The sequence below is a fragment of the Rhinopithecus roxellana genome, chromosome 6 (assembly GCF_007565055.1).
Source record: "Rhinopithecus roxellana isolate Shanxi Qingling chromosome 6, ASM756505v1, whole genome shotgun sequence".
In the NCBI taxonomy this organism is placed as follows: domain Eukaryota; kingdom Metazoa; phylum Chordata; class Mammalia; order Primates; family Cercopithecidae; genus Rhinopithecus; species Rhinopithecus roxellana.
In genome coordinates, this window is record NC_044554.1 from 62,356,503 (window position 1) to 62,381,624 (window position 25,122).

Genomic DNA, 25,122 nt, shown 5'->3' on the forward strand with positions numbered 1-25,122 from the left:
TTAAGTTACTATGCCTCCTAGCTATGTTGCTGATTTGTCCATCAGGATTTGATTCTCAGTGCGGTGGACGATGAAGACTAAAAGGAAACTCCCATAGATGATCTGGTCAGGAGTTCTCATAGAAGCGGTACCGCCCCCTAGGTGACAGAGTGGAAATTTATGAGGCTGTTCTGGTGGTACAATGAAGGATTTTTTTTTTTTTTTTGAGATGGAGTCTCCCTCTGTTGCCCACACTGGAGTGCGGTGGTACGATCTCGGCTCACTGCAGCCTCTGCATCCTGAGTTCAGGCTACTCTCCTGCTGCAGCCTCGTGAGTAACTGGGATTACAGGCCCATGCCACCATGCCCAGCTAACTTTTGTATTTTTGGTAGAGATGGGGCTTCCCCGTGTTGGCCAGACTGGTCTCAAACTCCTGACCTCAGATGATCCACTGACCTCGGCCTCCCAAAGTGCTGGGATTACAGGCTTGAGCCACTGTGCCCAGCCCTAATGAAGGATATTTCATGATTGAGAGCCAGAGACCTTAATGCCCCACAGTAGAAAAGACATAAAGAATTGCCCTGTGGTGCACATGACTTTCACCTGTCCTGTTGGACATTCATGTAGGGACAGCTCAGTTTATAATTTTCTGAACCTAGACTTAACTCCATTTTTTCATGAAAATGCAAAATAATTTTTGCATACTTTTAATATATACAGAATAGATTCATTGTCATTCTCTGGTCCATCTATACTACTTCTTTCATTTTCCTGCACTTTTAATATGGAAAGCTTCTAATCTGACTTCTCTTAAATACAAACTTGTTTTTTATAAGTAAGTTACAAGCATCTATTTGAGTACATAGTTAACTGCCCTGAAAATTATTTATATAATGAAATGTTAAGTATTTTTTGTTATACATTGCTTTTTTAAGATTATCTTTTATGTTACATTTAGGATATTCATGTTTTAAAGCTGCATGTACAGTAGTTAATATTATCAAAAATTTGATTTTAGAGTACTAAATGGGACATGACAGAATTTTTTTGTCATATAAAGAGGGCTTTGAGACTAATGGGTAGGATTTTGAACCAATGAACCAATCCCTGCCTCAACATTTAAGGAAGGAGGGGAGGGTATGCAAATTACCCAGATAGGAGGGATGCTTATCTTCTTCATGAAGCTACCCAGGGAGGATTTCACATGTATCTCATTAATTTGTTCTAGTATTTTGAAATCTTCATATTAAGCTAGTTCTTCTGTATTAATATTTTCTAGGAGTTTTCATATGTCACTCTAAAAACATGACTGGGCCAGGTGCAGTGTCTCATGCCTGTAATCCCAGAACTTTGGGAGGCCAAGGCAGGTGGATCACTGAGGTCAGCAGTTCGAGACCAGCGTGGCCAACATGGTGAAACCCCATTTCTACTAAAAATACAAAAATTAGCTGGGCATGGTGGCAGGTGCCTGTAATCCCAGCTACTCGGGAGGCTGAGGCAGGAGAATCACCTGAACCCGGGAGGCAGAGGTTATAGTGAGCTGAGATTGCGCCATCGCACTATAGCCTGGGCGACAGAGCAAGACTCCGTCTCCGTCTCAAAACAAACAAGCAAACAAACAAAAAAATATGGCTGGGCACAGTGGCTTACGCCTGTAATCCCAGCATTTTGGGAGGCCATGGTGGGCGGATCACCTGAAGTCAGGAGTTCAAGACCAGCCTGGCCAACATGGCAAAACCTTGTCTCTACTAAAAATACAAAAATTAGCCGGGTGTGATGGCACACCCCTGTAATCCCAGCTACTTGGGAGGCTGAGGCAGGAGAATTGCTTGAACCCGGGAGACAGAGGTTTCAGTGAGCCAAGATCGCGCTGCTGTACTCCAGCCTGGGTGACAGAGTGAGACTCTGTCTCAAAAAAACAAAACAAAAACAAAAAATCTATGACCTTTGGTTACTTCCCTTCTATAGAAAAGACAGGCAGGTATTGAGAGAATTAAACTTCTGTAAACTTGCAGAGGAGTTAAAAGCAGACTCAGGTTTTTTTGAACAGTGGACATGGTGGCACTGTCCCTTTGTCATGAACATAATCCACATATGCCATTACAAACTGTTGACAGTACTGGAAGATACAACACATTCTAGGTAAGTTATTATCTATATGGTAGATTAAATCATCAGAAATACAAAAGCTGGGTGCGGTGGCTCACGCCTGTAATCCCAGCATTTTGGGAGTCTGAGATGGGTGGAGCACTTGAGGTCAGGAGTTTGAGACCAGCCTGGCCAACATGGCAAAAACCCATCCCTCCTAAAAATACAAAAATTAGCCACACGTGGTGGTGCACACCTGTAATCCCAGCTACTCGGGAGACTGAGAAAGGAAAATTGCTTGAACCTGGGAGGCGGAGGTTGCGGTGAGCCGAGATCACGCTTCTGCACTCCAGCCTAGGCAACAGAACAAGACTCTGTCTCAGGAAAAAAAAAAAAGAAAAAAGAAAAAGAAAGAAAAAAAGAAATACAAGTGTGAGGTTAAGGTACTCAAGCCTGTGCACACATAGTGTTCCCTATTGTTATTTGAGGCTCGCATTTTTAATTTCATAGAGCTTTTTCTTGTATTTCTCGTTTTTTTGTTGTAGTTGTTCTTGTTATGTGCATGTAATTATTCTCAAATATTTCCAGGAATACTAATAAATTGGGGTTTTTTTTTTAGTTTTTTTTTTAGGAAAAAAAGTCTTCTCTTTCTTAAATATTCTGTTTCTTCCAGAGTCTTTTTGTTGTTTATCTTGGTTTTTCTCTTTCATGTTGCAGACTTTTAAAATGTATATTTATTTTTGATTGTCTATTGTTTTTAAAAATGAAGTGGCATTATGGCTGCCTAGAAGTTCTGCATGACAGCACCTGCCTCTAGCAGGCTTCAGCCTGGGTACACACAGCCACCCTGAGCCCTCTTGCTGGAGAACTGCTAGACGTCAGAATGAGGAGGGCTTGACTGTGGGGTTCTCTTAACCACACGAGCTGTTTGGTCCTCACTAGACAGTTGGTTTAATTTTTTTAGAGAATCATCTCCCTTTTCTTATTTTTGCTCGGGAGTGGGGAAGCTGTAAGGTTTCTTCTTTCTTTTAAAGACAGGAAGTAGTCATGAAAGGAATAATTGTTGATATCCAGACTTTTTGATTATTCTTCTCGTTTCTACCTTTCTTGCCACTTCTGTCACATACAGTTCATACTTTTTCTGAGTCTGCAGCCTCTTTGGGGTCCAACTGAATAAAATCAACTATTCACTGCCTCGGCAGTACCCGCTGAGAACTCTCTGGGCTGTAAGCTGCCTCTGCTCAGTGTCATCGCTCAGTGTTCTCCCCACATCCTTCTGGCTTCCTGACATTTGGTGAAGTCTCTCAGGCCCTTAAAAGTTGTCGTCGTCGTTGTTGTGGGTGGACATACCCCTTTTATAATTGTAGTGGGGACTTCCAGGTGCCCTGACCGCCATCATGAAAGGAGAAGTACTTCCATTTGTTGATTTGTCAGAAGTATATCTGAACAAGTAAATTGGAAATACCTTTAGCCAGGCATTTAGCCAGGGAAAAGATTAGATGGAGCACGATGACTGCAGTGGGTACTGGGGTTTGAGAAAACGAACCCTCACAATTACTGGGTTGGGAGGAAACAGTGGACTGACATTATTATAAAAAGATACGCTTTCCAACCAGTGAAGACATAGCCATTAATCATAGAGCCCCGTAAGAAGATCTCTTAGCTTTGTTGCTCAAAGAAAGTTGCATCTTGCAAAACATACAACTTAGTCATTTAAAAAAATCTTTAAGTAGTAGTACTTGTTCCTGATCTTAATACAAATTAAATTTGGATATGCCTGCTTAATTTCTTCCCTGCCCTTTAGCGTAAGAGCTTGTGAGAGAATCTCCTATTCTTCCCTTCTGTACTATTTATTTCTTGGGGTATAGACCCTCATACTCACTCTTCTTTTTCTTACAAGAAGCAATTCACATTCTCCTTTCCCATCTCCTTTATGGAAAAAAGCTCCAAACCCGTATTAATTATCCCTTTGTCATGTTTGTCAGGTCAGTCCTGAAAGTGTACAGCAGACACTGTGAAGATGGGAAAAGTAAGATGTTGACTAATTAGTTCTGTAACTTCTGTGACTTAAGTGGTATCTGTTTGTGTCAGAAGAAAACCTGAATTGATGTTTCCATCTCACGCTTCCCTCATTTTACTTGGGAAGCAGTTTCTTTGTGAAAAATCCCTGGAGATCCACAGCTAGGGCCAGTTACTGCAACATGATGGAACCTTTAGGTTCTTCTCAGGCCTAGCCTCATTTCTAGTACAATACTAGGAGGTTAAAATTTACCTCTAAAATTTGCAAAGTAATACTGACGGATGTTAGCTTTTTTTTATGTAGCTGCTTAGAGACAATTGAAGATAGTAAGGGTCATAAGGGCCTTCTCCTATCTGACCTCTGTACCCCTGTAAGTTGTTTACCAGCTTGGAGCTTCCTGTACAGTTCTAGATCAAAGAGCAGGTCCTCTGAGGCCGTGCCCTTGGAAGCAGAGATGGTGAGTAGTGAAATGTACTTAGCTCTGAGGGAGTGAACTCCCAGGCAAGCAGAACACACTTGGGATTTTATTTCTGGTATTGACCAGAACATCTATCATCAGCCTATGCCAAACACCCCCTTTCCAAACCTTCTCTCTCTCACCTATTTCATATAACTTCCTAGAGATGAAGAATGTTTCTGAGTGTGGATTGTCAGATGTCTGCTGAAAAATGGTGGGCCTAAAAAAGATACTCTGTGACTGCAAGAATGTAGAACACTCCCACACTGGTTCTGGGACCTGGCATATTGGTTGGCTATTACTGTTGAATGAGAGGAGAACCAGCAAATTCTTTCTTTTCCTCTGGAGGAAATACCTTATATGGATGGTCCCCCAGAGAAGAGACAGCCATGGCTAGTTGTGAACTGAAGTAATTCAGATACAGGCCCCATTTGATGGGATCTAAGCATGCAAATCAAATCGCATTCTTCAGGAGGACATGGGGATGTTAAGACAGTTGAGGAAGTCCTACCATCCCTCCATTTTAATGGATGTAAAATTTACATGCAGTGAACTGCACAGACATTCAGTGTACTCCTGTTCCCAAACCCCAGTTAAGAGAGAGAACATTTCCATCACCAGGTTTCCTCTTGCTCCGGTCATTCCCTACCCTCCCTGACAAAAACTTTCTGCTTTGTATCATTGCAGTCTTGTTCTTGAGCTTCCTCTAAATGGAATCATACAGTATATACTCTTTTGTGTCTGGCTTTTTTTTTTCACCCAACAGTTTTATATTGTTGTCTGTATCATTCTTCCTTTATTGCTGGGTAGTATTCCATTGTATGAATAGACCCAATTTTAAACTCTGTTCTCTTGTGGACTGACATTTTGATTGTTTCCCCCTTTTGGCTATGATGAATATTAAGCTGCTGTGAATGAGTTTTCTCTCATTCTCACTCTTTTTTTTTTCTTTTTCTTTTCTTCTTCTTCTTCTTCTTCTTCTTTTTTTTTTTTTTTTTTTTTTTTTTTTTTTTGAGACAGTCCCACTCTGTCGCCCAGGCTGAGCTGCAGTGGGGCAATCTCAGCTCACTGCAACCTCCACCTCCCAGGCTTAAGCAATTCTCCTGCCTCAGCCTTCCCAGTAGCTGGGACTACAGGCGTGCACCACCACACCTGGCTAATTTTTAAAATGTTAGTAGAAATGGGGGTTTCACCATTTTGGCCAGCCTGGTCTCAAACTCCTGACCTCAAGTGATCCACCCACCTCAGCCTCTCAAAGTGCTGGGATTACAGGTGTGAGCCACCACGCCCGGCCCACTGTCACCCTTTTTTAGGTTTAATTGCTGCACCATACAGTAGGTGTATGTTTACCTCTGTAAGAAACTGCCAAGTCATTTTCCAAAGTAACTGTACCATTTTACACTCCAACAAGCAATTTATGAAAGTTCCAGGTGACCCAGTATCTTAACATTGTATATTGCTGGGTTTTCTACTTACAGCCGTTCTCTTGGATATGAAGTAGTATCTCATTGTCATTTTCAATTTGCATTTTCTTGATGAATCACATATACTTATTGGCCATTTGTGTATCTTCTCTTTTGAAGTGTCTGTTCAAGTCGTTTGAGTCTGTTTTTCTTTTGGCTGTTTTAAAATTGGATTGTCTTTCTATTATTTTGGTTGGTAGGAATGTTATACATATTCTGAATAAAATATTCTTGTCAGAAGTTTATAATGCAAATATTCTCCCAGTCTGTGGTCTATCTCCTGTTTTTTTAAAGTGTCTTTTGATGAGCAGGTTTTAATTTTGAAATAATTTCATTGATCAAAAATGTTTTTCCTTTGGGAGACCAAGGCAGGGGAGGATCGCTTGAGCCCAGGAGTTTGAGAGCAGCCTGGGTAACATAGCAAGACCTCGTCTCTCTACAAAAACATAAAATATTTTTTTGAAAATTAAAAAAAGTTTCTATATTATCTGTATGTTGTTTCCTAAGTAACTGTTGCCTCCCCAGGATTGTGCAGGTATTTCCCTGTGCTTTCTATTAGAAGACTTATAGCTTTAGCTTTTATGCTTTAGTTTATGATCTATCTCCAGTTAATTTTTGTATATGGGGATAAGTAGAAGTCAAGGTTCATATTTTTGCATACATTTTCCCAGTTGTTCTAACATGGATTGTTGGAAAGACTTTCCTTTTTCCATTGAATTGCTTTGGCGCCTTTCTTGAAAATCAGTTTTCCATATATGTATGGGTCTATTTCAAAGGAACTTGAAGAATGTTTGTATAGACCACATGCGGCATGCACTCAAGTCTAGGAAATAACAGTTCACAATGGTCAAGTCTCAAGTGACTGGCATACTCTTTAACTTCTGTATCATGAAACATTTATATCAAAGATCACTGATGGAAGCTGTATGTGGTGGGAGGCATTTTTTGTTTGTTTTATGAAGCTAACCCTGCTGAAGCCTCCAGAAGTTCCAACATTCCCATGTTAAATGTGATGTTCTTATCTGCACAGAAATAGACCATAAAAAGTGAGATCTAGCCTGAGCCTGCAGGCGACTGCAAGAAGAACAAAATTAACTTCACTTTTCTTATCTGAAAAGTTGGATATGTGTGGATTCAAAACTGAGTGATTGGGAACTCATTATAATGAAATGTGGGCCAGACAAAAAATAAATACTCTTAAGAAAGACATTTTTCATGATGTAAAGATGCTTGTAAAGGAAAAAATTGTTTTAATAACAAGTCTATTGTATGCAAAAGTAGATCTGATTTTAAACAAGCCTTTTCTATGAGTACAATCTCTACCTGGAAAGATTTTTGTAAATGGTTTGGTTGAGCATATTTATTTGAATATAGAACTTTATTTCTTCTAAAAGATTCCTTGATTTGGAAACCAAAGGCTGAATAGAGTAGGAAATGCACCCAAATTATTCTGTTAGAAAGGCAGAATAAATGGTGATGCTCTCTTTTGACACCCTACATTTTAGGACTTTGAATTTGGTGCTTTCATGGTGTGGTGGTGTAGGGAAGTGATTAGTGCGGGACTCTGAGGCTGGGCTGCCTGGATTGGAATACCAACTCTGCTACTCAATACAGGCAAAGGAATCGACGCTCCTGTGTCTCCCCCTAAATGGGGAGAATAAGAGGTACCTGCCTCATGGTTTGGGTTAAAGTATACAAAAGGCTTAGAGCTGTGCCTGGTTCATAGTGAGCACTATGTAACTGCTGGCTGGTAATAATATATTAACTTTATAATAAAAGAACACCAAAAAAGGAATTCGTAAAGGAAAAACATATAAAGCAAAAGGGCATTCCACTCTTCTATGATTCAGCTGTCTCACTCTTCATAATAGACTCCCTAGTTGTGTGATTCAGTTACATTTTGTTATTAATTCCCATTCTCTTAAAAGGATACAGAATTAAAGGGTTTTCTTTTGAGCTCCTTGGGAGATGCGTGCTCTGAAAATAACCAGGGATGCTTCATATTCGTTACCAGAATTATTTGTCTCTACAGAAGGACTTTACAAGGAAAGACGCATTTCAGGTTTACGTCGTCTTCTCCATTCATTTGAAATACCACCTTCCCAAGCCTGTGTTTGGACTTGTATCTTTGTGCTCAGCTCCTGGCCTCTATTTCTGCTTTCTCTAGCAGTTTCCTGGCAAAAGCGGGAATGAGAGCTGAGCCTGGGAGAAGTGGCCAGGACAGGCCTCTCCCCACTCAGCTTCCCACCACCGCTTGGGCAGGCAGGAAGAGGCTGAACTGTGATCACCTGCCCACATTTAGTAGGTTGACAGCGCCAGAAACAAAATCCGGCTCAGACCAAACATGAAGGTCTGTTACTAATGATGTAATTTCCGTCAAAATCCCGTTTGGGTTGCACAGACAGACTGGGTTTGACTGTAGAATGAAGAGGGATTGTGCTGCATGTTGTCACAGGAGGGTCATCGTGTTCTGTGTAGACCATTGTCTTTGCTGTACATATGCAGTGAAGACCTACAGAAAATTGATGTCATTTACTATAGTGACTTCCTGGATCTCATTGTGTGGAAGATGCGACTCCTCGCAAGGCCTGCTCAGAGTAGTCACGGTTTTGTTTATGTTCTTAGTGTTGTTTGATAGATGCCACAGACGCATAGAGGACTGGGATGTGGTGCCCATGACTTGGCAGGCGGGAGAAACACACTTGAGGAGCTAGCTTTCCACTCTGCAGCGGCTGATCCATGCCATCCCAGTGCCCTTGCATCTCCCAGCAGCTCCACATACTGCCCACTCTCCACCTCCTGCATCTCACTACTTACTCTCAGTAACTGTCCATCCCTCCAGTGTCACAGAGGGAAGAGAGGCCAGAAGGTAGACTCACTCAGGTTCTCACTGTGAATCAGCATTCCTCATCTGTGCCTGCCTGGCTTTCCTTGCCTCCTGTTTCAGTGCAAGGGGAGTCCTTCCTCGTGCCCAAGACCCTGAACCCCATGCCCTTCCCTCTCACCTTCTCAAAGACTTTCTCTCTCTGACCATGTACTTTTTATTCCCCACTGACTTTGTCCTGGGAGCACTGAAACCTGCTTAAGTCTTTCCCATTTTAAACAACACAGGCCTTCAGTATCACCCTGCCTTTCATTACCTCTCCATTCACTTCTCCTGCCAGGGCCAGCCTTTTGGAAGAATTGTCTCTGGTTATTCCCTCCCTGTCCTCACTCCTGCCCACCCCTCAGGCTGCTCCAGTCTGGCTTTTGCACCAGTGACCGAGTGGACTCCGCTCTAGCGAAAGCCAGTAGTCGCCCTCCTCTCTTTCCTGTGGGCCACGTTTGTCAGGTGCATTTGGATTCTTGTCTTCCCCAACCTCTCAGTGGTGAGCAGGGTTTGATGTGTTCTCCTCCGTGGCCTTTGAAGACTCACCCTACCCTTCTTGCTTTTCCTTCTCATTGCCCCTTTCAGATTCTTTCTATCCGTCTCTAAGCTCCCTACTGATATTCCAGTGCCCACTGGGCATCTGTACTTGGATATCTTGTTGGCACCTCATATCCAAGAGGTTCCAAATTGATCCAAATACCCAAGCTTGAAACCTGTGACCTATTGATCCTTTATCCTCACCTTCAGAATCCAGTAAGAAGGCAAATCTGGTCAAAATTCTACCTGTCAACAATCATCAAACCCATCTACTTTATCTATCTGTCATGTCCTTCTTCTTGGTCACCATTACCTTTTACCTGTATTAATGGATTAGCAACTCTCTCCCTGCTAAATTTCCCCTGATCCATTCTCTGACTTCTTTCTGGGCGATGCTTCTAAAAGCATCCTCATCCTTCTCCTTCCCTGCTTTAATTCTTACCCATTTGTTAAATGTCCTGTACCCAGATGGATGGGGGCCTCTGCAGAGCATGTGTTCTAGCCTGTGTATAACCAGGTCATCACGGCACTAACAAGTTTATGGGGAGTTGGAGAAGAGAGTTGTTTCCCACTCCGCAGAACTTTATGAAATCCCAAATGTAAATCAACCACTTCTGCCCCAGAGCTCTTGGTCATGGGCTTTGTATCCCTTCCATCCTTCCTCAGCCTCTCCCATCTGTAGTAACCCTACCCTATTTCTTCCTCTTTACTTATTCAGAGGATCTCAGTTCTTTCCTGAATGTTCTCATCCTTAAGTTTCATTCCTGTCTTGTCTTTGTTTGGGTTTCCCTAAAAGCAGATTTTGAAAAAGCATGCAATCTGGTCTGACTTCACTACTTAAGAGCTGTGTGACCTCTCCGTGCCTCAATTTCCTCATCGGTAAGAGTCTACTTTATAGGATTGTAGGGAAGATTAAATTAATTCATGCACAGAAAGTGCTTAAAGCCCTAGCTGACCTGTAATGATGGTCAATAAAGCTTGCTGTGATAACAGTGATTACTATTATTATTGAAAATATCACTACTTCCAGGTTGCCATCCTCAACCAATCTAGGTAGACCAGATTAGAGCTCCCTCTTATGTGTACTAATAGCACTGTATGCCTCCCTTACATTGTAATTGCCAGTTTGCTACAGGAAGGATGATGAAATACTGTTCATCATCCAGCACCTAGCCCAGTGCCTAGCAGAGTTATATAAGATGTAATCAAGTATTTTTTGAACAAAATTAATGAATCAAATAACTTGTAGAAAGAGCATTCCAATTACACTTTGCTTTCTTATAGCCACCTCTTTAAAAAAAAATAAAACATGGCCAAGCGTGGTGGCTCATGCCTGTAATCCCAGCACTTTGGGAGGCCGAGGTGGGTGGATCACCTGAAGTCAGGAGTTCGAGACCAGCCTGGCCAACATGGTGAAACCCTGTCTCTACTAAAAATACAAAAATTAGCTGGGCGTGGTGGTGGGTGCCTGTAATCCCAGCTACTTGGGAGGCTAAGGCAGGAGAATTGCTTGAACCGAGGAGGCAGAGGTTGCAGTGAGCCAAGATCGCACCAGTGTACTCCAGCCTGGTCAACAAGAGTGAAACTCCATCTCAAAATAAATAAATTAATTAAATAAAACACAACAAACAAAATAGAACTCTTCCCCAGGGGCCTGTCTTTAAATCTGGCATTTCTCAGTGAACTTGGGGAAACCTCTCTAGATATCTGAATCCTGGAACAGTTCTATCTCAGAGCTTCTGTTCAGCTCTAGAATTCTTTACATCTGTGGTAATAGCGTGAAATGGGTATCGAGTACATTTTAAGGACACTCAGAGTTTCCCTTATGCTTATGTTTTTTTCCTGTTAGTTGATGAGAAAATGTCATCATGTTGCTTGGATTTGTAGGTTCTTTCCTAGTTGTGGGGAATTTTTCCGAGCTGGCTATTATGAGAGGGTCTCAAAAAAAAAAAACCACAAAGAAGTTTGGTATATTATGTTCAAATTAAACACAGTATCCCTTCTTATTTTCACTTTTGATCTGGATTTTCACTTCTGAGCTGACTTCTATAATTATATTTAAAGAATTTAGTCTCAGAAATAATCCTTAAACCTTTCTTGCATGCCACATTGGAAACTTATTCAGGACTTCTAATTCTGGTGATTTCTTTCTTTCTTTCATATATTTATAGATGAAATATGTATATATACACACATATACACAGATAAGACTATATCTCTATGTAAATACAGATACTTAAAATGTATCCGTATGTGTTTTAATTGTGGTAAAATATATAACAGAAAAATTACCATCTTAACCATGTTTAAGTACACAGGTCATTGGCATTAAATACATTCACATTGTTGTGCACCCATCACCATCATCCGTCTCTGAAATCTTTTCATCTTGCAAAACAGAAACTCTGTCCTCATTAAACAACAACTCCCTATTCTCTCCTTCCCGCAGCCCCGCCACAACCACCATCGTACTTTCCATTTCTTTGAATTTGGCTATTCTAGGTACCTCAAATAAGTGAAACCCTACAGTGTCTGTCCTTTTGTGACTGGTTTATTTCACTTAACACAGTGTCCTCAAGGTTCATCTAATGTTGTAGGGTTACAACAACATTGTAGCATTGACATGGTTTCTTTGCTTTTTAAGGCCAAATAATATTCCGCCGTGTAGAGATACCACATTTTATGTATCCATGTGATGGACACGGGTTGACAGACACGGGTTGCTCCCACGTTTTGGCTGTTGTGAATAATGCTGTTAGGGACGTGGGTGTACAAATACCTGTTTCAGTTCCTGCTTTCAGTCCCTTTGGAGCAAATGAGTTATTGATCCTTCTCTATTGACGCTTCTGTTTTCATGGACTCTTGCCTTATTCTTTTGATCATTTCGTGTTCCTCCCCCCATCGACCTTTGGGCCATTTTTCTGGCGATGTCCCTACTATCAAGGTTCTCATACTTCAGTTGGACCCTCACAGGACTGCTGCCTGGAGAAAACAGTTTGACAGCTGAAAAAATATGATTCATTACCACCTCCTACACACACACCAATTCCTGCAATTTTCTGAAGGTATACCGGTGGTTCCTAAATTAAAAAAGAAAATCTCTTGGTCATATGGCAGATTTTTGTAGCTACTGATACTCTGTATTTTGAAATTTAACTGTTGATAATAGCTTCTTGATGTATCAGTCCTCTAATTGTGATATTGTTATCTGTTACTTATTATGAAAACAATACATGACAATTGTAGAAAACTTGTAAGGTGTAGAAAAGTATTACACACAGTGGCACTACCTAAAAGCAACAGCTGTTAACATTCTGGTGCATAGGCTTCCAGTCTCTTTCATGTAAATTTTTACATAGTAAAGATCATATTGTTTTGCCCTTTCTTCTTTGCATTTAATAATAAATATAAGAATTTCTGGCCGGATGTGGTAGTTCATACCTGAGTAGCTGGGAGATTGAGGTGGGAGGATAGTTTGAGCCCAGGAGTTTGAGGTTACAGTGAGCTATGATTGTACCATTGCACTCCCCCTGAAGGAAGACCCCATCTCAAAAAAAAAAAGAAATTTCTTGGTTAAAAAGTATTTGCAAATATTTTCTTTTTTTTTTTTTTTTTTTTTTTTTTTTTTTTTTTTGAGACGGAGTCTTGCTCTGCCACCAAGGCTGGAGTGCAGTGGCCGGCTCTCAGCTCACTGCAAGCTCCGCCTCCCGGGTTCACGCCATTCTCCTGTCTCAGCCTCCCGAGTAGTTGGGACTACAGGCGCCCGCCTCGTCGCCCGGCTAGTTTTTTGTATTTTTTAGTAGAGACGGGGTTTCACCGTGTTAGCCAGGATGGTCTCGATCTCCTGACCTCGTGATCCGCCCGTCTCGGCCTCCCAAAGTGCTGGGATTACAGGCTTGAGCCACCGCGCCCGGCCTTGCAAATATTTTCATGATTTTATATAGCTGAGAAATATTTAGAGGGTGGTAATTAGCATAAATAGAATTTTTCCAGTTATAAAAATAATACATTACTTACAGAAAATGCCAACCATCTCAAGATTATAAAGACGTAATAAAAAATCTAATGTCTTTGTCTGCCCTTTTTAAGCTTTTTTAATGTATCCTAATCCAGTCTCGAGACCACCTTGTCCCTCCCTTCGTCTCACTTTCTTTCTTACCTGGCAACATTAGTATCATGTTTACATATGATTTTATATTCAGCATTTGCACCCAACATTATCTTTTGTTATTTCCAATATCATGAAGCATTCTCCAAAAATCATGATTTAAGCATATGAATTTTTACTGTGATCTGTTTAGTCACGTGCTCCATTCCACCTTTGGATGTTTAAGTTGTTCCCAATTTTATGCTTTTGCTAAGTGTGTCCTTGTATAGTTATCTTCCTATGTATCTGTGATTATTTCCTTAGGAGATATGTATAAACATCTTAGGAGTCGAAAGAGTTTTAAGGCTGAAAGAATACATATATTGCTGATTTCCTGAAATGGTTGTCTCACCTCACTTCATGAGCTTTCCTTTTCTTGGTTGTCCACCTTTGTGGCCGGTGAAATGAATTCCAGTGTTTGCTCATGAAGTCGGGCGTTTTTTCATATTGGCCTTTCATATTTTTGTGTTAATTGTCTGTTATTACATTTTGCCTTTTACATTCAAATACTATAAAGAATATTATCCTGTTTACAGCTATTTTATTTTTTGCTTACCTTTTTATTGAGAGACTCTGTCACCCGGGCTGGAATGCAGTGTGCAACCATAGCTCACTGCAGCCTGGAACTCCTGGGCTCAAGTGATCCTCCAACCCTAGCCTCTGCTAGGACCACAAATGCGTGCCACCATGCCTTGCTAGTTTTTACGTTTTTTGTAGGAACATGGTCTCACTATGTTGCCCCAGGCTGGTCTCCAAGCCTTGAGCAATCCTCCTGCCTCAGCCTCCCAGAGTGGTAGGATTACAGGTGTGAGCCAACACATCTGGCCTTTTTTTGCTTACCTTTCAATTCTGTTTGCTGTTTTTTGACATATAGGGGTTTTACATTTTGTTGCAGTTGGATTACCTTGCCTTTTGTTACTTTTTTCATTGCTTCTGTAAAGCTAAATCTTCTTTTCCCATTCCAAATTCAGAAATAATTTTCCACTAATTTAGTTTTCTTCCTTTTTTTTCTTTTATATTTAACTTTTAATCTCCACAGAATTAATTTTGGTGAATCTTATGAAGTAGGAGTTAATTTTACTTTTTCTAGAATATTATCTGGTTCTTGTGTTTATTCAGAATCCAGTATAGCTGGGACATGAACCAAAACAAGTGATTTTTCTTATTTCAGTGCCTTGATTTTCCCATTAGGAAAAATGAGGAAGCCGTGACTACCAGTGGAAGGAACGAGCCAGGAAGAGGGACTGGAACCATCTCAGAAGCCGTTCCCCTCAGCCTGGAACTTGCCCTGTCTCCTCGCAGATGAGGTAGGAGGCTCAGCACAGGCTGGCGGGAGCAGCCCACAGCAGCAGTGAGGGTCAGTGGGCCTGTGAGTTAAGAAGAAGGTGGCACAGAGCGAGGGTCTCTGGGTCCTGTTTGACTTTTCCCTGACTGGGATAAGTAGCCAGGGCTGGGCTAGTTGGAGAGTTACTTGAAGCTCAGGTGACAGTTGTAAGGCAAGCACATGGTGAAAAAGAGTCCTAGCCTGGGAAAGTCCAAAATCTTGGGTCTGCTTTCAGTTCACTCACCTATCTCTGTGACATAGCAAAGTCTCTTAACTTCTTTAATTTTCTGATTAGTGGTATAGTTGCAGGAAAGAAATAAAACTCGTCCTGATTACTCAGAGATTCATTTACTGATTACTCTTTTTGTGATTTGAGTAAAGAGTACAACATCTCTCAAAAGGTAACAATTTGATATTTCAGGAAATTAGAGAAGTTAAGAGACTTTGCTGTATTATGCAGATAGTTGACTGACAGCTGAGCCCAGACCCAAGATTCATTTATAAAACAAAGGAGTTGAGAAGTACATACTCTGAGGTTTATCTTAAATAAACTAGTCTAGGTAAGTGGCTGAGCTAGGTTTGCCATGAATCAATCTGCTGAGTATATTTCTTGGTAACTAGTTCATCTTTGCTTAATTCAGTCAACAAATATGATATCAAGTTTAGTAAGATGATGACAGATGTCATGTAATACTCCATCTGGAAGACTATGTGCTTCTCAGCTTCCCTAACTTTTCTTAATCTACCTTAAGCTTCCCTTCTGAAAGGTTTCTGTCTTTCCTAACAGTCTCTTCTTACCGCCAGCTACCTCTTGTGTTTAAGAATTTAAGGAAGATGAGCTAGGAATCAAGAAATACCCAGAACTGATTCCTGTCACTGGCCCCACCCTGCCACTTCCCCAGAGCTGTGGTATAAATTTTTTTAATAGGCTGAAATAAAGATATGAATAGTATTTTGGTATTAAGTATTGATAAAAGTAAAGGCCATGAGATATACCTGCTCTCACCATGTTAATTTTCTATTATTGGTATTAATAAATTATTACTTACTAACATATTAACAAGAATTGCGTCAAGAAAAAAAGCAGCCACAGGCCAAATCTTTTGAATTTCAAATGTTTATATTAATGTATTGTATTCTAGAAAAGTAAAATTGTCTTAAGTAGCTTTGTAATATAAAGTAATCTATCAGCCCATGACACCTATTAGAATGTTTTAACCTTTGTCTCCCACGTTTTTGTTTCTAAACTGAGTGTACTTGGTCTGGTATTTGTGGCATAACTTACAGAACACATAGGAATGATACAGATACTATTTAATGATGACCTAGTACAAGCTTAGATAGCTAAGGTGAAAGCTTCTATGGCCTTAACATTTTCCTCTTGAAGAATGTATTTGCTGTAATAAAATACAGTGACTACTTGAAATCTATAAACTTATGTGAGGTCTGGATAAATCTGAGCAACTTTCTTCTTTGTGCTCCAGGAACCCATGCACTATATATATAAATAAAGCTTAAGTAAACATCACTGCTGCAATCTGTGTTTTGTTTGATTATATTACGTATTGCCTGATCTTTAAATAATGATGAAAAATAACATAACCATGTTTTAACATAAACCTTGAATGGATATGAACTTAAGGGAAACAGTTTCTTGGATAATTAAACTTTATTTTCTCATCGTGCATTACTTGGGTCTTGTAATATTTTTTAAAACAGTCCTGGGGATTTATTTTTTAAGGTGTCCCAATGAATTATTAGTTCTCAAAAGAATTATTAGTTCTCAAAAGTATATTCCTGGGTTGATATATCCCCAAAACACTATTTTTAAACTGCTTAGTTTATTTTTCTTAGCATGCTCATCTGCTGCATAATTTTCTTTGCTATGGGTCACATGATTCCTCCCGTCCATAACTCACGCACTTAAAATTCTCACTTCCTGATTGAGCCATCAGATTACGTAAAATGTAAATCAGCCTGAATACCTAAGAGCAGGAATTTTAAGGGGGAAAATGCCGTCTTCTTTTCCTGTGTCATTATTAACCCTTAAATATCAGAGTGAGTGTCTGCTCACCTATGTGTATTTGGAAATGAGAGACTGTTAGGGGTTTTTCTTGGCCCTTTCCTTTCAGATCGAATCAGATTTTGCTGCTTTCCTTATAGAAAAATAATGTACCAACTAGATAGACGGTGGGAGTGGTATCGTTGCAGGAATGAAACCAAAAGGGTTCCGATGATTGAGAGAGATTCATGTATTTATTAACTCTTCTCATGATCTGAATGAAGAGTACAGCATCTGTCAAAAGGTAACAATCTGATATTTCAGAATTGCAAGTGGCCATTTAGCCTTTCTGCTGCCTGAAAAAAAGAAAGTAATTTCTAGCAGGCAGGATGACACTTGTTTTATCACGAATCTGACAATCCAGCACATTTTCTCAGAGCAATTTTGAAGTTGTCATAGAAACAGCATGGCATTTGGAGGGTCTTTTTAGTAGTTCTTTAGCTAGAGTTAATTAATTGTATTAACTCTGGATATTTTTCTTTTTACTCCTCTTCGACAAACAAGGGCTATAATTGCTCAAATATGTATTTTGTGTTCTATATTTTTTGGTGACTGTAGTTTAAAGACGTGATGTTTTGTAAGTGGTTTCAGTAAAGGTTATCAATTGATTTCAGACATATTAAACTTGGGTTTTTAATTTCTCTGTAAAATCGCATTATCATTGTAGCACCGGGATTTAGTTTTATTTAAGAAGTGAATCTGGGGAGATATTTGCACAAAATCAATTGTGGCTTGCTTCCACTGTTTGCAGCTATCCTTTGCTTTGATTTTGGTGTATTTAGAAAAAGAACTGGGGAATGCAGAAGGGGAAATGTGTCAGGCTTACAGGAGAAAATTGTTTCTTTAAAAACGCAAGAGGCAGGCACAACACCAAAAGCATGTTCCATAAAAGAAATAAATTTGACTTTGTGAAACTTAAGAACGCAGTGCTCTTTGAAACTCTAAAATATACTTAAATAAACTCTCCCCTAGGAAGATTTGTGGGAACTTTTTATTGGTGGAAAGTAGGTTGGAGCTTCTATTATTAATAGTAAAACTCTGTGGCAGAAATTCTTGCCAATATGGCGGTTGGTGAGAAAGGAATCCCGTTTCTTGGGCAGGGAGAGGGTCAGAAGAAAGAATTGTCTGTGCTAGGTCTGGATGCTGGGACTTAAAAAGTATCAGATATACAGTGCTTTTTGTTTCCTTGTATAAGTGAACCAAGAGATGTGACACTTCTGAAACGTCTCGTGAGTTTTGTAGTTTTAATGCTAATGCCACTATCCTTACTGTTCTGTGAGTATTTGTTCAGCCACGGGTGATTCAAGAGAGTTGGGGTAGCAGCGTGTGCAGCCAGCAGCAGTCCAGGTGCTAATGCACCACTGGTGATGTCAGGAGTTACGAGACAGCGGTTTCAAAACACTGCAGTAAACAAGGTCAAAGTGTCCCGTTTCGCTGGAAGAAGGTTTGTTTTTATGAGCTGGACAGTACATGGATGAAGTAATTTTTCAAAACAAACTTTAAATTTATACATGTGTTTTTTTTTTTTCCTTCTTTGGATTAAAAAAATTGGCCCGTTGAGATTAAATAACGGTTATGTTTTTAAGCAGAATTATATTTCATATGTTTTTCCAGTCTTTTATTGATTTTCTGTTTTTCACAGAAGAAATGAAAATAACTTCTGATGTAGGGATTCTTAAATGCAGTTTTAGAGAGCAAGACAGGACCCAGTACTTTCAAAACACGGCAAGTGCAAGTCACAATGCCTAGTAAGATATTCCTTCTCATTTTGTGCCTTTGACTCTTATTTAGACAGACGTTTAAGTACGAGAAAGCTAATGGCGCAGATTCTGCTGACTGTGTGGCTCTTGTCTTAATGCGTTTTCCAACCTTGAACCTGAGAATGCCAGAGGATTGAGTCTCTGGACGTTCATCTGAGCAGATATCTGCTGGCCGCCTGGTTCCTGAGCTAACAAGTGGGCGTCCCAGGCTTGTGTGTGTAGTCACAACAGTGGAGGTGCCACGTGGCACCCAGAGGTCGACTGGGGCTACCGCGGGGCTTCCCGATCCTCACAAGTGTGTCTTCAGTGTCTGAGATGAACTGGGAACTTGGGGCATCTTTAGAAGCACAGACATTTGGAGTTCCACGGCAAACCTGGATGTAAGCACTCACACAGCTTTTAAAGTGAAAGCAAGGACCTTGAGGAAGGAATTGCCGTCATCTCATTCCCGTCCTGCTTACTGGGCTGGGAAACAAAGTAAGTTCTGCTTGTTTCTTTGTTAGTCAGTCTCTCCTGCGTGTTTTTTCTTGCTAACATTATTAGACACTCAATATCTGGCAAATGTCAAGTTTTTTCCCCTTCATTGGGAAGTAGGATATAGTTTATTCAATAACTGATTGCTGCTTTCATCTTTTCCCTCTTTCCATATCTAGTGTGCTGGTTTGCTGTTCAGAGATAGGAAGAGATTGAAATTTATTATCAAGGAGAAAACAAAAAGTGTTTTGTCTTGTTTTGTTTTGTTTCTAAATGGTCCAAGAACTTTGCCGTTAGGTAAATGACTATGACACAGACAAGGCGTTTTGCATGGTGTGACCAGGAGTACCTCCAGCAAAGCAGCCCCAGTTCGCCACCCTGATTTCCATCTGGAAGCAGGCAGAGTGGGTTTCGCCAGGACTGGTGTTAAGGCAGAGGGTCCTTGTGCAGGAATTGTGCAGAAACTAGGTGGGAAGCTGTCATAGACAAGAGGCTGCAATTTAAAAACGCATCAGGAAATGGAAAAGAGCTGCAAGAATATCAATTATTTAATGATGTTGATAAAAACAAATTTAATATAAAAATGAGATACAATGTATAGAGACCTAACCCCGTCAACAGCACCTAAACTTTTCTTTCATGTTAGAAAGTTTTGTGCCATGTAGATTTATGGAAAATGTGCTTAATTGCCTCTAGAAAATAATGAAGCGGCTTCGTCACCGCCATAGAAGATCCTGTGACACTAGCCTAATTCTGACACGTGGCTCCTGTTTCCCATTTTGTTTGTATTTTATGCTGATCCTCTCTCCAGGGATGTGATGTGGATTGATTAACTTGTAATACAAAGTTCTGTGGTTTTTGAAAATGCAGAGTAAATAGAGATGGAGAGTGGTTTGTGATTTGTTATTAAATGATCTTCCCTTCTACATTTAGGACTGATTTTTACTGTAGAATTCTTTTTTTATTTTTTTGTTTGTTGTTTTGTCAACTTGAACAGCAATACCTTGAAGGTAAAAGATGGGAGCACGACTGGAGTGTGGAACTGGAAAGCAGAAACTAGGGGTCTTACTTCTCTGTCTAGTATGGAATATTGTGAATTTAAGGTAGAGCTTCTGTGTCCTGGGAATTCATATTTTATCTCAAAGTGGTGCTGATAGGACTGGAGGTAGCTGTATTTCATTTGAAACATTCCAGCTTCTTTATAGGAATATCTGTGAATTATTAATTCAGCAAACATCTTTAAGTGTCTCCTTTATGTATAGTGTTGTGGTTAGAGCTGTAATTGTTTCACCATTAAATTTACAGAAATTCAGTTTGTAAATGAAAAATTCAGAACAGTTTGAAAGAAGGGCGAATGAGCAGAGTATTACCATCGAAACAGTCTTGTTAAAGATAGTGCCAAGTGAGCAGGACTGTCCCTTCTAAGCTGCCCCTCCTAATTAAAGGGAAAGGTGGCTGCCATCTGTCTTCTTTCATTCAAGGCAGTAGGGGGTCTAGGGTAGAAGGAAGCAACCCCCCCTTTATTTTTCTCCTACTCTTTTTTTATAGTCAGCTTTCTCCCTAGTCACTGACCCAGAAGGTCATTGATGATCTGTCTGTCTCAGAATGAATAGTAACATAAGCATGCTTGGCACTTGCAAAAAAAGAAAGTTTATAACATGCACTGATCCATTTAAAGTTCTGCTTGAATTATGTCTGAGAGTATTGTAATCTCTGTGTTGGTGTCTCTGCCCTGTTTGTTACCAAGGGCACTACTGGCAGGAAAAGTGGGGAGTTTTACTTTTATTGATTTTGCTTTTCCCAAAAATGTTTACACTCCACTGGGCATAATCAGAAGATGGCAGCACGTGGCTGTGTACAGGAGACGTGGGGACGTGCAGGAATAGTATTCTGAACCAAAATCAGGGACACCTGTTAATGATGATACATCTATGTCATCTCAGGGGAAAGCGTGAACAAGCATGGCAACAGATGTCCAAGCTACTCAGTGGCGTGCTGCAGCTTTTTGGACCAGTTATTGAAATAATTCACACTGTTTAGCTTTTGTTAAGCAATAAGCCTTTTAGCCTTTTTCTTGTAAGAATACGTTGCAGGAGAATTTAGTTAGTTTGGGGTCATGTCTTAATTGCTTTGGAAATGTAGAATAGTCCTCCAACAAAATGACTGCATTTTCTTGCCTCAGTTTCCACCTCTCTAAATAGAAGAAATATCTGCTGCTTTTATAAATATATAAAAGAATATGAAATATTCTCCATCTTTCATAAGAACTGTATTATAACTGAAAAATTCTCAAATCTTCAGTTATGTTGATTTTCAATTTTTATATACTTAAGCAAGGTGTTAACAGTCTTCTAAAGAGATTCAGCTGTTACAAACCTTATTTAGTTCCCAAGTAGCAGGTATGGACTTCTCAAAACATACTGGTTTTTAGAACTCTCTTTGTGACACAGAAGTGTGGTATTTCTTAAACCCGTAACAATATATTTGGAGAGCTCAAATGTGAAAGTCATGTCTGTAATTTTATTTAGAGCTTTTTTTCCCCCCCAAATTTGTCACCAACTTGCAACGAGCTTTCTTGGAAACATAGACGTGTTTATGTTGTTGTGTCTTGAGATGAACATGTGTGGGCTTCTGAAGACGCTGAATGTATGACTGGATGATACCTGAAAAGTGGGTCACTTCCTAGTCAGCGAAGGGTACACAGGGCTGAACAGGCAGGGCTTTTTGGCTTTTTCCATGTTTTTGTTTTTGGTGTGTGTGTGTGGACTAATTTTAGATACTCAGCTAGGAACTTGACTGGCTATCCTTTTTAGCATGTGATTTAAATTAATTTGGTTTTACCCATCAGTATTTATTTCAGGGGGACTAAATAAACACATTAAATGAAGCACTTAAGAACTTTCTTATTTTGACTATCCACAGCAGTGGGAAATCTCTGTCCTTTGAGGGTAGGGGGAAGCCAGTAGTTAGGTCTTGTGAATATGGTAGGTGATCAAACCACTGATTGAAGTCATTGTTTCATGTTATAAACATGTGCGGAGCCAGCTACTACATTTCATTAGAAGGTACTGTAGATTCAAAAGTGAACGTGGGTCTGGCATTTCAGAAGGACACAGGTTAGTGACATAAACGACTGTAAAAAGAGGTAGCACTGTAGACTGATGTCCTGTAACAGAGGTGCACGTGTGTTGTTAGAGCCCAGAGGGGGTCAAAATAAAAAGACAGGGCACAGTGGCTCATACCTGTGATCCCAGCACTTTAGGAGGCTGAGGTGGGAGGATCACTTGAGGCCAAGAGTTCAAGACCAGGCTGGGCAACATAGAGAGCTCCCCATCTCTACAAAAATAAAAATAAAAAAATAAGCCACACATGGTCCTAGCTACTTGGGAGGCTGAGGCAGGAGGATCACTTGAGCCCTGGAGTTGAAGGCTGCGGTGAGCTATGATCACACCACTGCACTGTAGCCTGAGTGACAGAACAAGATCCCATCTCTGAAAAAAATGGATGAGTGAATTAATTAAATTTCAAAATAGAGACTTAATGGAAAATGAGAATTGTTGTGTACATGATTTATGAAGCGGCTTACGTAATAGAATTTTGGACATGAAAGCCCTGAAAAATAGCTTCCTATTTTAAGGATGAACAGACTGGGATTTATTTCTGAAATTCTATAATTCTCAGTCAGTTGTAAGGCTTTCATTATATAATAGACTTTTTTTTTAACCAACGGAAGTTGGACTTCTTCAAAATGTGAGGTCCAAAAAGGTTTTGGGTATTGTTTGAATAACTCTCTTCTCCAAAGTAGACTGTTTTTGAAAAATGATTCTTTCTGACATTTTAAAATTGAATATTTTTGACACACTGAATGCACCGAAGCATTATATGTCGTGTTTATTGCTGAGAGTAGCTGTATAGCTTGTGGGAGACAGTTAACTTGGAGCTTTCTTGCATAGGGAAGTATGGGGAGAGAGAAGGCTTCTACACATCCCCTTTCATGTTATATTCTACAGGGAAAAAATTTCTATCCTGTAGACACTAGGTGACTCCCTTGTGGATAATTTCATTTAACAATGATTTATGGGTGTTGCTCTATGCCAGCCACTGTTCTAGGAACTGATGCCAAGGCTCAGCTGATGGGCTACAGACATGAAGCCCTGTGCTCCTCAGTGGCACTCTGTAGGTAGATACAGAGCCACCATCTACTGGGTGCTTCTCGTAAGTATGACAGTGGAGGCTGGCATACAATGCTACCCTCAAAGAGCTTGAAGCTAAGGTTCGCAAGGTTCTGTGCACAGATAAAATTAGAATAAATGCAGAGATGCTATAACAAGATGCCTTAGCAGAAAGAAAAACAAAGAATAAATGCAGAGAGAAAGAGAAATGTATAAAAGGTAGAGAGATAAACACACCACAAGTTCATAGAAAAGAAAGGTTGTGTGTTTATCTGTGGCTGGGATGCTCAAGAAATGCTTCATGGATAAAGAGCCTTTGAGCCAGACATTGAAAGAAAGGTAATGTTGGACTTGAGGACTTGGAGTATCCTCGTTGAAGGAAACATGAGCAAACGCATAGGTAGGGAAGGGCAATGCCAGGTACAGAGTGGGCAGGAATCGATTTGTAGTTGCTGGGCAATGGTATGTGTAAATGACTAAGGAGAAGATCAGGTAGCAAAGGTCCTTGGAGGCCAGAACCCAGAGAGCCTTGAATGGCATGTAACTAAATGATTTAAACTTAAGTTACTGGGGAGCAATGGAAGAATTTGAGTGGCAAGAGTCCCCGTCCTGAAGAGAGGCCTTGTTGGGGATCAGCATGTGGGTGCCTCTGGACTGTGAAATAGCCAGAGCTGGGAAGCCTTTTAGAGCTGCTGTAGTGGTCCAGAAAGGAGGTGGGGAGGGTCTGGGTGAGGGCAGGCCACTAGATGGAGAAAATGAATTTATGAGATGGGATTTAGGAACTGCCTAGGTAATAGGGGTTGGCTGATGGGAAGCAAAATGCCCCCAGAGCTTTGAACTCAGGTGCCATTCATTATTTCTATGCCATCTGCCAGGCATTACATAGCTATTATCTCATTTAATCTTCTCCTAATCTTGTGGGTTCATATTTTCATCCTTATATCAGAGACGAGAAAACTAAGGCTCAGAGAAAGTTAGCAACTGGTCTAAAATTGTACGGTTAACAGGATCTAGAACAGGGACTTCGGTACAGGCCTCCCTGACCCCCAAGCCTGTGTTTTTTCTACTGTACTAGGCTTGGAAGACAGCAGACGTGAGAGTGAAGACAGTCTCTGTCCACTCTGGCATATTCAGCGTAGGTGCTGGTGAGATTCCCACCTTTAGGTGTCCATCAAGTGGCTGGAGACATGGAGCCGAATCTCGAGGACATCGGGAGGATTGAAGGTCGAGGCTTAAAAACCATCTGCATCCTCATTTATTTATTTAGCAGTTATTTGTTGTGTCTTCATAGACCAGCTTGGCAGCATGAATGCTGTGGTCAACAAGAGAAGTGCGTCCTTCATGGAGCTGCCAGGCTGGGAGGAAGCCCTGATGGCGTGGCTTGAGTGTAAGGCAGGAGGTGTGCAGATTGGCCATAGGAACTTACTGGCGTAACTTTGTCAGGTCAGGGAAGCTCTCTAGAGGCAGATGTGGTTCTCAACATGATACTCAAATGATGAGGACCCAGATAAAAAGTGGGAAAACGGCACATCCCAGGCCACAGAAGTAGCGCGTACTCAGGCAGAGCAAGAGAGGAACACAGTGTCTTTAAATCAAAAACCACATGTGGCTGGAATGGAGGGAACAGCAAGGAGATTAGGCTAGAGAGGTGAGCAGGAACCAGAATAAGAAATGCCTTGGAAGCTGTGAGAGGCTTGGAATTCACCTGTGAAGAAAAGAGTAGCCTCATCTGAATTCCTTGCCTTAATCATGGTCTCCAACAGAAGGTT

The 25,122-nt window shown here is 40.5% G+C and overlaps 1 long non-coding RNA gene across 3 annotated transcripts in view; it reads left to right on the plus strand.

The window, feature by feature from the left end:
* Positions 1-16,417, plus strand: part of LOC104674469 — a 162,523-nt gene extending 146,106 nt beyond the window's left edge. For all 3 annotated transcript variants that reach the window (XR_004057978.1, XR_004057979.1, XR_004057977.1), the window contains exon 4: positions 14,753-16,417. This is a non-coding gene — a long non-coding RNA (uncharacterized LOC104674469). The remainder of the gene's footprint in view (positions 1-14,752) is intronic.
* Positions 16,418-25,122: the final 8,705 nt, after the last annotated feature.